Genomic DNA, 13114 nt, shown 5'->3' with positions numbered 1-13114 from the left:
AAATCAAATGGGATTTTTGTGAAAATGCTTTGTAAACTATAAAGTTTTATAAGTCTTAGCATCAAATGAGGTAGATATTATTTCCCCCTTTTACAGTTGAGAAAATGGTGCCAAAGAGTATGAACGGTTGGTCAAAGCTGCACGGGCAGCAAATTGGTTGAAATCAGATTGCAGCCCAGGCTGGCTGTGATTGTGAAGAACATAGACAAGAAATTATAAACCCATTGTTTTTTACCTCCCACATTTTGTAATGGGGAAAACCAGAAGAGAGGAGCTTGATTTCAGTATCCAGATTACACATTGAACCAGGAGAGGCTAGAAAGGAGGATTGGCCTTGAGTTCTGTTTCTGGGTCATCAGACTATTTGATTACATAGTAGTCCCCCCTTATCGGTAGTTTTGCTTTCAGCCTTTTCGATTACCCGTGGTCAATCACAGTATGAAAATATGAAATGCACTGGGCGCAGTGGCTCATGCCTGTAATCCCAGCACTTTGGGAGTCTGAGACTGGCTGATCACTGGAGGTCAGGAGCTCGACACCAGTCTGACCAACAACATGTTGAAACCCCATCTCTACTAAAAATACAAAAATTTGCTGGACATGGTGGCACACGCCTATAATCTCAGCTACTTGGGAAGCTGAGGCAGGAGAATCACTTGAACCTGGGAGGCAGAGATTGCAGTGAGCCGAGATCACACCATTGCACTCCAGCCTGAGTGACCAAAGCAAAACTCCGTCCAAAAAAAAAAAAAAATACGAAACGGAAAATTCTAGAAATAATTCATACATTTCAACTTGCTGCTGTTCTGAGTAGTGTGATGAAATCTTGCACCGTCCCACTTCATTCTGCCTGGAATGTGAATCATCCCTTAGTCAAGCATACCCACGCCTTATATGCTACCCACCCGTTAGTCACTTAATAACCATCTCAATTATGAGATCCACTGTTCCAGTGCTTGTGTTCAAGTAACTTTTATTTTGCTTAATAATGGTTTCAAAGCGTAAGAGTAGTGATGTTGGCATATTGTTTCATTTGTTCTATTTTATTATTAGTTATTGTTAATCTCTTACTGTGCCTAATTTATAAATTACACTATACCATAAGTATGTATTTATAGGACAGAACACATATATATAGAGTTTGATGCTATCCATGGCAGTATATGTAGAGTTTGATACTATCCACGGTTTTATACATTCACTGGGGGTCTTGGAACATATCCCCCGTGGATTAGGGGTACTACTGTGTTAATAATCATTGTAGTTAACACTTACTGAATGCTTTCTATGTGTCAGTACTTTACATGACCCTCTTTATCTTTGTAGTTTTATGAGGTACTATTATATATATGAGAAACTGAATCACAGAGAGACGAAGATTCTCACTGAAGGCAACATGGCTGTGTGGTGGGCCTGGGTTTGAAATTCAGAGTCAGGGCTCCTGACCACCATGCTATAATGCATAGGCCTTATGTGGCAGTCCACATGAGATTATAGTTTAGGCCCTGACACTTACTTGCTATATGACTTTGCCCCAAACCTCAGTGTCCTCAAATGGTGATGATAAGAAGTGCAGTCAAAAGGTTGTTAAGGATACTTAGATAATGTCTGGGGAGAATTTAACATGGTCCTTGTTGATAGTCAGTACGCAACAAATGTCATCTGTCCTTCTCCCCCCTCCTCCTCACCTTTAACCAAATAACTCAAATAGTATGAGTGCTTTTAACAATGAGGATTTATTAAAAGAAACAACCCCTCTTCCCTGCCTCCCATATGCCCTGTAGTCCCTATCCACAGGCTCGCCATTTTCATCCATCGTCCTAGTCAAGAAACTCCAGACAGTCACATCTTGGAAGATAGGAACTCCAGGAAGGGATGCTTATCTTAGAGAAAGATGATCCTTAAGATAACTCTTCATCTGAGAAAAAGACAAAAAATTATGCCCCAGACCTGCTGGTTTGGGGACCTGGGTCCACAGAATACAATCAAGAGGCAACAGTTGCTGATTTGGGAAATCAATCACACCTGCAAAGAGGCAGCCTAAGCACCCCAAGGATTGCAGGTGGATTGGCCAAATAATACATTCTGAACACAAAGGGTTTTTATTTAAAGTGTGTGCTGATTCTTTTGTGTTTATTGCAACTTAGTTTATAATCAAAACTGAATTATGGTAGCTTTTTATGATGCATTTTTCAACTAATGGCTACTGAAAACAAATAAATTATCCTGTGAGGCCCCCAAGACATTTTCACAGAAAAGGGGTTCTCATAAGTCAACATGGCAGTGTACATCACAGGATTAAAATGAACATACTTTTTTAGGCTGGAGTGCAGTGGTGCAATCTCGGCTCACTGCAAGCTCCCCTTCCTGGGTTCTCACTGTTCTCCAGCCTCAGCCTCCTGAGTAGCTGGGACTACAGGTGCCCACCACCATGCCCGGCTAATTTTATTTATTTATTTATTTATTCATATTTTTAGTAGAGGCAGGTTTTCACCGTATTAGCCAGGATGGTTTCCTCAGTCCTGACCTCGTGATCCTCCCGCCTCAGCCTCCCAAAGTGCTGGGATTACAGGCGTGAGCCACTGCACCCGGCCAATGAACATACTCTTTAGTCATCAATTTTACATCTTAGAATTTGTCCCAAGGACAAATATGTATACAGTTTAGTACTTGTTACAGTCATATTCATAATATCAAAATAAGAAATATCTTAAACATGTATTACTAAAGGTTGCTAAGTATCTGAGCATAGATGATGAACTTCTATAGGTTATCAAAGATGATGGGATAGAAGCATTAGTATTGACATTAAAGTTGTTTGGGGCTGGGCACAGTGGCTCAGGCCTGTAATCCCAGCACTTCAGGAGGCCGAGGCAGGTGGATCACGAGGTCAGGAGATCAAGACCACGGTGAAACCCTGTCTCTACTAAAAATACAAAAATATTAGCCGGGCACGGTGGCAGACGCCTGTAGTCCCAGCTACTCAGGAGGCTGAGGCCGGAGAATGGCGTGAACCCAGGAGGCAGAGCTTGCAGTGAGCCGAGATTATGCCACCGCACTCCAGTCTGGGGTGACAGAGCAAGACTCCATCTCAAAAAAAAAAGCACAAGATTATCTCATTTTATATAAATATTATATATTTGTGTATGTTTAAAATATGCACCAAAGTGTTAAGCAGACGTTGTTTTGAGGTGGGGGATTATGTGTGATTTTTATCATTTTGCTTAAATAGTCTGATTTTGCTCCAGGACATACTGGGTTAGGGAATTATTTTAAAGGTCTGGAAACCACCATCCTGTGATGGATGCATCTTTTTCTTGGGAAGGTTGGGGGAAGAGGGAGACAGATAGGTGTCTGTCCTACTCATTTCTGGAAAGTCCCATTGAGGCTAAGTGCACAACCTACCTAGACTGAACAACGTTTGGGAAAGCAGAGAGGGCTGGGTGTTTTTACCTGTGCTTACTCTGCAACACACTCATGACCACACCCAGTTGCTGACACAGTGCTCTCCGGGATTGCAGTCCCAGTCACCTGTGCAGAGCTCGACGCAGGTACCCTATGGAAGAACAGATGTGCTGAAAACCACCGTACTTTTGGGACAGATGCTACAAGAACAGCCCTTGATTAAGAAGTCAGTTCTATATTTTTCTTTTCATTCAATATGCAATATGATTTATTACTTGCAGAATAATATCATTAACATCTTATACATTCTAGTTAAAGGCAATGCATTCACATGATCTCAAAAAAGTAAGGCCTACTTTAGAGATGGGGATAATTGTGTTTGTGGAGGGGAAGTGCAAAGAAGCCCACTTAAATGTCTTCACTTTCCCCACTCTGCAGGGAATAGAGTGGAGAAGAAGAGACTCACACTTACCATGTGCCATCGGGAGTCCCTTGCAGTCACCCCATGCAGTGAGTCTTACTAGGCCCACTTTACAGGTGTGGCAGTTGGGGCTCAAAGAGGTGACTTGCTGGCCAGTGGGTACAGAAGTGAGATTCAACTGAGATTTGCCTGGCTCCTCGGTCTGAGCACCTTCTGCTGTCCCACATGGTGAAGCTCATCCTGACATAAGTGGCATATCTCCAAATTTCAAGGAGTCATTCCGGACCTGATTGGAGGCTGCCCAAGTTCCCAGAACATCAAGCTCTTTGAGGACCAATGAAGTAGGTTCAAAGAGTTGGTTAAGATCGCACAGGCTTCTAGGAAAACATAGGCAGAACTCTGGATGAATATGTACTGTACTTTGATTGGCTACTCAGCTGTTAGCAGGAATTTCTTTATCTGATTATGTCTCTGGATCTTTCTGGGACTTTTCTTATCTGTAAAAAGGGGCCCCTGGATTCAGCAGGGGTAATGAGTTTTATTCTCCATTGTCAACTTCAGTCAATGGAGGTGGCTGTCTGATGCTGTTTTGAGAAGGGTAGGACACCTTGTCCAGGTTCAAAGAGAATGAGTGCTAGGACTGATTAGCAGTATCTGAGGGGTGTAAGAAGGGGACCTGGTGGGATATCTTCAATGTAGTTGTAGACCTCAGAGAAAATCAATACCATCCTCCCATCCTTCCCGTAGCTTTTGTTGATTTGTGGTGAGCAGGCTGAAGATCCCTCTTCCCCACTCACAGCAGTTTGACTTATTAAATCAATAATATCTACTTATTAAGTATATATCTGTTGATTTCTTACTATGTATAAAACAGAGGAAATTATTCAGCAAATACAAAGATGTAAGACAAACAGCTTAGAGTCTAACAATACGGATAAGACATATTCAAAGTACTAAAAACAAAGCAATATGTAACAAGTGTCCTAAGAGAGGTATATTTGAAGAATTAAAGAGTCTCAGCTGGGCAGTGGTTGCTCATGACTGTAATCCCAGCAGCTTTGGGAGGCTGAAGTGGGAGGATCGCTTGAGCACAGAAGTTTGAGACCCAGTCTCTACAATGTTTGATTTTTTTTTTAATTAGCTGGACTTCGTGGCACATGCCTGTGGTCCTAGCTACTTGGGGGACTGAGATAGGAGGATCACTTGAGCCCAGGAGATTTAGGCTTCAGTAAGCCATGATCGTGCCACTGCACTCTGGTCTGGGCAAAAAAGCAAGATCCTGCCAAAAAAAAAAAAAAAAAAAAAGGCTCAGAGAATATGACATTACTTCCAATTAGATTAATCAGAAAAGGTGAGTTTTGAAGTGCAGGAATCTTTTTAAGTCAGAACTGAAGGGCATGGGTGGAGTGTTGTGAGAAGGAAAAAGAATTACTAGCAACAATTCCCAAGGGGAAATGCAGGGCCGGGATTAGGGTGAGGCAAGTGAGGTGCCTAGGGCATGCGATTCCAGGAGGCCTTTGCACAATGCTGGCGGTGAGCACCCGTTTAATGTTTGCACCCTGGGTACCTCATCCACTTCACTCCTCAACCTGAAATACAAGGAACACAGGAGGAGTGGCAAGTGGAGGGCTGGGTAAGTGTTAGGGAACAGCTGGAAATGAAGCAGGAAAAGTAAGTAGGGGATAAAGTTATGGGGCGTGGGGGTGCAGATCTTGAGGGCCTTAGGAGTTTGGATTTCATTTGATAGATCAAGACAGGGATGTGATTGATGTTTAATTAGGAAGATTATTCTGGTGTGAGAGCCTAGAATGGAACAGAATTCAACAAGCAAGCAAACTGCAGCAGAAAGGACAGGGGCAGGGAGAGCTGTTAGGAAGCTCCTGGCATGGCCCAGACATGAAGGTCATCAGGGCTGGAAATACTGCGTGACAATGGGAGATGGCAGGGGAAGGAAAGAACATATGCAAGAGACACTTTCAGAGAATGGACAGTATTTGCCAACCAGTTTAATGTCGAGGGAAGGAGAGCGAAGAAGAAAAGAAAGTAATAACTGAATCCAATAATGTTTAGAGAGAAGAATAAATACCATGAAGGATAATGCAGGAGAAAAGAAAGTTTGAGAACTGAGGAGGTGGCAAGCAGTGTCAGACACTACAGAGGTTAAAGACTTGGCGACTGAGGAGTCATGAGATTTGTCCACAGAATCTGGAAGACAAGTTTCAGGAGAGCGATGGGGCAGGGCTGGAGGCTGGAGGCCATCTTCAAGAGGTCAAGGAATGACTTATGGGGAAGTAAGGGCAGAGAATTAAGATTACTCCTTTGATAATATTGGTAAAAGGAAAAGAAGAGATTGAGATGATTAATGTTTAACATGATTAAGAAAATATTTTCTCTAGGTGATCCAATTTATTTGTAGCAAGAGAGGAAGAAGCTTATGGAGAGGGAGATGGCAAGAGTCAGAGGGTGGCTGATGAGGAGGTAAGAGGGGAGGTACAGAGAGTCCAAATGGAGCAGTGACCCAGGGAAAGGAGTAGGGAAAAGTGGAGGTAGAATAAAAGAGATTCTGCTCTGGGGAACTGAGTAGCACCGGAGGGTCCCTGCAGTGGCCCTTTAAGACCTTGTCTTCTCTCCTTTCTTCCCCTCTCCTCCCCAGCACACACTGGTCCCTGATGTCCTACTTTCTGGCCCCCTCATTCAAGGAAAAATGAACTGGGCTACCTTTTGCCTGGACTTACCCAAAAGCCGCAACGGTCTCACTGCAGCCTGAAGCCCTTGTACCTCTAGGCTGAAGATGATGAGGATGACAAGGAGGAGGAAGGCTGCCAACTTCATGTTGCTGTTAGAAGGCTTTAGAAAAACACAGCAGGGCTGAGAGCAGCTGAAATTTATACCTTCCACCTGCTGAGCTGGAATGCAAGGCCAGGGGTGGGACTAGGGACTGCAGACACCTAAGCCCTGCCCAGAAACTGACATTTCCAGAGAACAGCCACCTGCCTTGTGTACCCTGGGTCCTTCCACGTTACCTAAGCAAGGCTCTGAGCCAAGGGAACGCCCTCCTCTGACAGACAGAGAGGACTGCTACACCAGGCCGGGTGCAGTGGCTCACATCTGTAATCCCAGCACTTTGGGAGGCCGGGGCAGGAGTTCAAGACCAGCCTGGGTTACAAGAGCAAGACCCTATCTCTACAAAATTTAAAAAAAAAAATTAAATAATGAAAAAGACTCCTAAATCAAAAAAGCTGTGAGTGACTGAGAAAAGGGCTGGCATAAGTATTGAACATTGGTATTGAATGTCTGCTATGGGGCAGGCATGGGCTCGGCATGAGAGAATCCCAAAGAGAAATTACAGTCTGGGAGCTAGGTGCCAGGTAGCAAGGGTACAGTCTGCTCTTTCCCTTCTTCCCCCGACCCACCCACCCCCAACTTCCAGGCCTAGCACCTCTGGAAATGAGGGTAGGGAAAAGTACAGAACAGGCAGGGATGTTCCCTTATCACCTGCTGGTGGTACAGAGGTGACCTCAGTCTCCCACTGCGTTGGTCTGATTCTCTCTGCTGCTGGGCACCTAGGCAGTGATGGTCTTTGCCTATAGGAGCTATGTAATTTTCTTGAGATAAAGCTCTGCTTCCTCTCATCCAACTTCATTTCTGAGAACCCAAACTCAAGTTATGCGTATTAAACTCTTCTAGGATATCTCTCATCCTGCAGTTCTGGGGTGGGAGTGGGGGTGGGACCATAGTAACCAACCTGCTGGGGAGTGAGGTTTCATTTCCCCCTCCTTGTAGCACTCCTAATCTAGACGAATGATTTTCTTAAACACACACTACCCTTTTTTTTTTTTTAGGGGGGAGTGGGGGTGGTGTCAGGGGTAAGGAGAAATATGCCCTCTTCCCTCTCCAATGGCAAGGAAGCTGGAGACATGTATAACCGTTGGCCATGTGTCCTGTGTCCCAAAAGATATATAATGTGAGACAAGGAGGATACCTGGGCTGGTAGAGGGTAGTGGGATAACTTTGCAACCTTGTGATAGTCCCCCTGGGCCACTTTCTAAAGTGAAGTCAACTTTAGACTTCACTTGTAAGTCTAAAGTACTTGATGTTTCACTTCTGGTTCCTAATTCTGGGGTAGGGAAAAGCAGAGACCCCCTCTGTTCTACTTCATGTATCACAGTTCCTGAAACGCTACTAGTTAGAGGTCCTTTGGGCAAACAACTGACCTTTTCTGCAAATCCTTCTTATCTAACAAGACCCAGCCTAAATGTCACCTCCAAAACTTTCCTCAGCCTCCACCCCTAGTAGAGTAACATTCTCTTGGTACTTATCTTGTCATAGGACTTATCAGACTCTATTGTAATTAATTATTGTGATGATTTTACATTTCTCTCCTGTATCTTGATGGCTAGCAAGGCGTCTTACTGAACTTTCGTCCTCAGCGCTCAATCATGGGCACTTATTGCCCTCAATAATGTGTGTTTTGGGAGGATGGGGAGAATTCAGAGAGCCATTGTAATTAGGAAGACACCTCACGTGGCTTTCCATACAGATAGGCATTATTATTGCCATGTTACAGTTGAGGAGACTAAGCCACAGAGAGTTTTAGTAGCCCAAAATAATAGTTAAATGCAGAACCACAATCCAACTCCAAAGACAGTGGTCTAAACTAGTACACATTACTGTCAGGCTACATTCAAATTCTTAGAAAATAATTTGGACTCATCTCTGGGTACAGATAAATGACTGTTTTGAGGTCAGAGAATTCTGCTTCATCTAGTGTGGCACTCATAATAACGATTTCATTAGCGTAGAATAACTGCTTTGAGCTAAGCAACTCACTCTAGAGGCTTCTGAGTGCTCAATCAGATTAAAAATAGGTGCCATCCACCCAAAACTGTTACTTTGGATTTAAGTGAGTTGAGGAACAGCATGTGGCCCTTATTGCTGGCTGTTTACTAAAGCCGTTTCGAGCTTGTGAAAAGAAGCCTGATCCAAGTATAGCACAGTGGCTGAGAGTGAGGACCCCGGAGTGTGACAGGTCTGGTTTGTATCTGGCTCCACTACTTGCTAGCTGTGTGACCCTGGGAAAATTAACTTCCCTTTCTAAGCCTCACTTCTCTTTTCTGTAAAGTGGGGATTATAATTCCTACTTCAATGTTGGACAGACCAAATTACAATATATGTACACATACATACTCCTGGCACAGAGCCCTCAACACTGGCAGCTACTATTCTTGTGGATTTCTGTGAAAGGGGATGTGTGTCTTTCTATTCCCTATAACGGGGCACCTACAGACAGCTCATCCAAAGTGTATCATTTCATTAAGGAAATATTTCAAGATAAAGAAAACTCGGAACCTGTCCCTATTTTATTCTACTGGATATTGTAAACTCAACCATGAAGAGACTCCAAGACTGAAGCCGGTATTACTGTCACTTCCATAGCTCTATGTGGGCTCATGATTCCCATATGGAGATTAGGAAGCTTAGTATGTGACCAATTCTGCCTCAAGAGTCATTAGCAAGGGGAGGGTCAAAAAAATCACAATCTTACATAATTTCCTCACAAAGTGACAAAGAGCATAGCGATTGTCTACAGGGGACTTTCACCACCCAAAGGGCTCCTGCTCCCAGTGAGAGCCTTTACAACATGAGAGGGTGATTATCAGCAATGGCTTGTGAGTACTCAGCTGTTCCAAATGTCAGCTCCACTGCTCCTTATGCTCTGAAACTAGAGCATGAGACCAAGACCTGGGTTTCTGGGAGGGGCCTGCAAGAGACAGCTGGACACCGCAGTAAGTATGTGTCCTTCCACCTACACCTCTTCATCTTGTACCAGATCTAGATAGTGTAGCAGGTAAGCCTAAGAATCTGAGCTCAGGAACCAGATCACCTAGACTCAGATACTAACTCCAACTTAGTAGCTGCGTGACCAATGACAAGTTGTTTAACCCCAACATCATGTTGCTGAGGGAAGTTTCCTTTGATGACAACACAGATGGGCAGAGATGGGCTGAGATTTACGTCTTCCCTCCCAGCATGTGCGTCTTGGGTGATGACACAGGTATTTGTAAGCTTAAGCCACAATAGGAAGCTGACCTTTCTGGATTCTATAGACCTGTGTTTAGCATTAAGTATTTTCAAACAAGCTCTCTAAGCCAAGGGAAACAGCTTCTTCCGCCTAATAATTAAGACTTCTAAAGAATGGTAGCCACTTTGAATGACAGAAACGGGGCAGGGAGAAAGGAACTGGCATATACTGGGCCAATTCCTTCTATGTGCCAGATTTTACCCCCCAACTTTTAAAGATCAAAAACATTGTCAGAGGTTGTCTTCATTTCACACCGGAAGAGACAGTAGCTTGCCCAGGTTTACACAACTTAATTCCCCAAGTCTTTCTGATTTCAAATCCCAGCCTCTCTCCTTCACATGACACTGTTTATGACTCTTTGGATTTTAGATCCAAATATTAATATTACAGGGCTCAGTTATTGGCCTAGGAACAAGGACTGGCATCCTCTTTTCTTCTTCCCCCAATCCTCACAGAACTATCTAGAATTCCTCATTCAATCACAGTATCTGAAATGTTAACAAGTAGAGACTTGCTAGGGTGAAAAGCCTCCTGGCATGTTCAGATGTAGGGAAAATCCCATATTTGATTATGATAACATTTTACTTCTTTCCAACTTGAAGAAAACTTAAGTCTTCTTGTATTACAGGTTCTCAGAAATGTTGATCCATCTTTTGTATCTAAGTTTTGATTTTTTTTCTCCTGTTGAAAAAGCTGCTCCAAATTCAGCCCTGCTGCTCCATAGGCTCTGAATGTTCAGAAGAACATTCACGTTATGAGGATGACTCCATGGAATGCTTGACCACTAAGTTTGGTAACTAGCTGGTCAGTCTTTTTCACTTTAGCCATGGCTGGGGAGGAAACCCTCTATATGAGTGGCAGAGGCTGGCTGGCTGTTTAGCAGACTCATTTCTTCTTTCTGAGGACACAGTAGCTTACATTTTCTAGCTTTCTTTGCTATTGGTTTGCTATGGTCAAGCAATTGAGTTCTAGCTAATGGAATATAAGCAGAAGTGATGCACCCCACTTCCAGGGTGAGACGCCTAACTCCCCTGGTCCCCATGCACAGCCTTCCACTCTCTCCTTCCTATTGCTGGCATGAAGCACATAAGCAAGCTGTCTTGGAAGCCACGTGTTGAAGCTGGTGAAGACTACAAGATGGAAGGAGCCTGGTCCCGGAATCACCACTTGGAGGAAAGCTGCTTGCTGCTCAAGTACACCAGTTTTGGATTTCACATGGGAAGGGATAACCAGTAAGGGATAACAGGTTAAACCAGTAAGATTTGGGTTTCTGACCCCCTAGCTGACCAACAGATCAGCTGACCCCCTTCTGATCCCCTAGCTGACTGACAGATTCATGAGAGCTATTGGGGGAACTCGCCCCCAGTATTTCAACGTAGGTTCTTTCTATTTTCCATAAGTGTCGGCCAGCTGAGAAATAAAGAGTACAAAGAGAGGAATGTTACTGCTGGGCTGCCAGGGGTGACATCACATATCGGTAGGACCATGATGCCCACCTGACCCTCAAAACCAGCAAGTTTTTATTAAGGATTTCAAAAGGGGAGGGGGTGTATAAACAGGGAGTAGGCACAAAGATCACATGCTTTAAAGGGCAAAAAGCAGAACAAAGATCACATGCTTCTGAGGAAACAGGACAAGGGCAAAAGTAGAACTCCTGACAAGGGTCTATGTTCAGTGGTGCATGTAATGTCTTGATGAACATCTTAAGAGAAAACAGGGTTTGAGAGCCGAGAACTGGTCTGATCACAAATTTACCAGGGCTGGGTTTTCCCCGACCTTAGTAAGCCTGAGGGTACTGCAGGAGACCAGGGTGTATTTCAGTCCTTATCTCAACCGCATAGGACAGACATTCCCAGAGGAGCTGTTAATAGACCTCCCCCCAGGAATGCATTCCTTTCCCAGAGTATTAATATTCCTTGCTAGGAAAAGAATTTAGCGATATCCTTCCTACTTGCACGTCTGTTTATAGGCTCTCTGCAAGAAGAAAAATATAGTTCTTTTTGCACGACCCCGCAGGCAGTAAGACCTTATGGTTGTCTTCCCTCATTCCCTAAAGGTCACTCTTATTCTGTTCTTTTTCAAGGTGCAGTGATTTCGTATTGTTCAAACACACGTTTCACAATCAATTTGTACATTTAACACAGTTATCACAGTGGTCCTGCGGTGACGTACATCCTCAGCTTACGAAGATACCAGGATTAAGAGATTAAAGCATGACAGGCATAAGAAATTATAAAAGTATTACTTGGGAACTGATAAATGTCCATGAAATCTTCAAATTTATGTTCCTCTGCTGTGGCTCCAGCCAGTCCCTCTGCTTGGGGTCCTGACTTCCTGCAACACTCTCCCTTTCTTTTTATATAAATGTGCCATGGCGATAAAGGCTTGTTCATTCTCTCGATTTTGACACAGGATTCTTTGACTGGTCCGGCACACTAAAGACAAGCTGATTAAACAGAGAAGCATAATTCCAAAATTTACTACAGTGGAGCCCCCAGTAGACTTAATCCAAGTCGTGGGGTTTAACCCATATTTTCTGCCACCTGATCTAATGCCTCAGCTCCAGGCATAATGGATAAATGAACTTAAGAGGCTTCAAAAATTTGTTTCTTTAATTTAGTTATGTCCAATGATAAATTATCTTCCCTACCCAGAAGGTGTCCTTTGACCATTTCCCATGAATGTTCAGTCCCATTATAGGAATACAGGGTGATACAGAAATCAGAGATATTCCAGTCACTCTGCATTTGCATGTGATGTTCGAGACTTATTAGCCAATCCCCAAGCCAAATAACAGACTGTCTTAAATCATTAATTTGATTAGCTAATTTTTGATCAATGCCTTGTTGAGAATTCCACATTTGGGTGGAATTGGTTTACCAATCATTAACAAAATGAGCCATTTGAATAGATTGGTGTAATGCCACTCTGGCAGTGGTGGCCAGTGCAGTGACTGTAATTAGGCCCATGATCACAGCAATTAAAGTGAAAACAAATCTCTTAGATCTTTTGAGAATTTGTTGTAATACTTGATTAATTAAATGTACTGAGGGGGAAGATTCCCCAGGTCTGAGTAAAGTTGCTGGTATCTAGATTCCTTCTCGAGCTCGAACCAACATTACACTTTTCCTGGAGTCAAAACGGGAGTTAACACAAGCGTATAAGTGACAATTAATGCATTGGACAGTTTCATTGTTTGTCCAAAT

The 13114-nt window shown here is 43.5% G+C and overlaps 1 long non-coding RNA gene across 1 annotated transcript; it reads right to left on the bottom strand.

Moving 5' to 3' along the window:
- Nucleotides 1-1717: 1717 nt before the first annotated feature.
- Nucleotides 1718-3557, bottom strand: LOC104681973. The gene is made up of 2 exons (XR_004054885.1): nucleotides 3454-3557; nucleotides 1718-1918 (listed from the first exon to the last, which is right to left on the bottom strand). It is a non-coding gene; the product is annotated as an uncharacterized LOC104681973 (long non-coding RNA).
- Nucleotides 3558-13114: the final 9557 nt, after the last annotated feature.

Source organism: Rhinopithecus roxellana, chromosome 19, assembly GCF_007565055.1.
Source record: "Rhinopithecus roxellana isolate Shanxi Qingling chromosome 19, ASM756505v1, whole genome shotgun sequence".
Classification (NCBI taxonomy): Eukaryota; Metazoa; Chordata; class Mammalia; order Primates; family Cercopithecidae; genus Rhinopithecus; species Rhinopithecus roxellana.
Note: the sequence above shows the minus strand (reverse complement) of the source record. Positions and strands in the feature narration are given on the sequence as shown.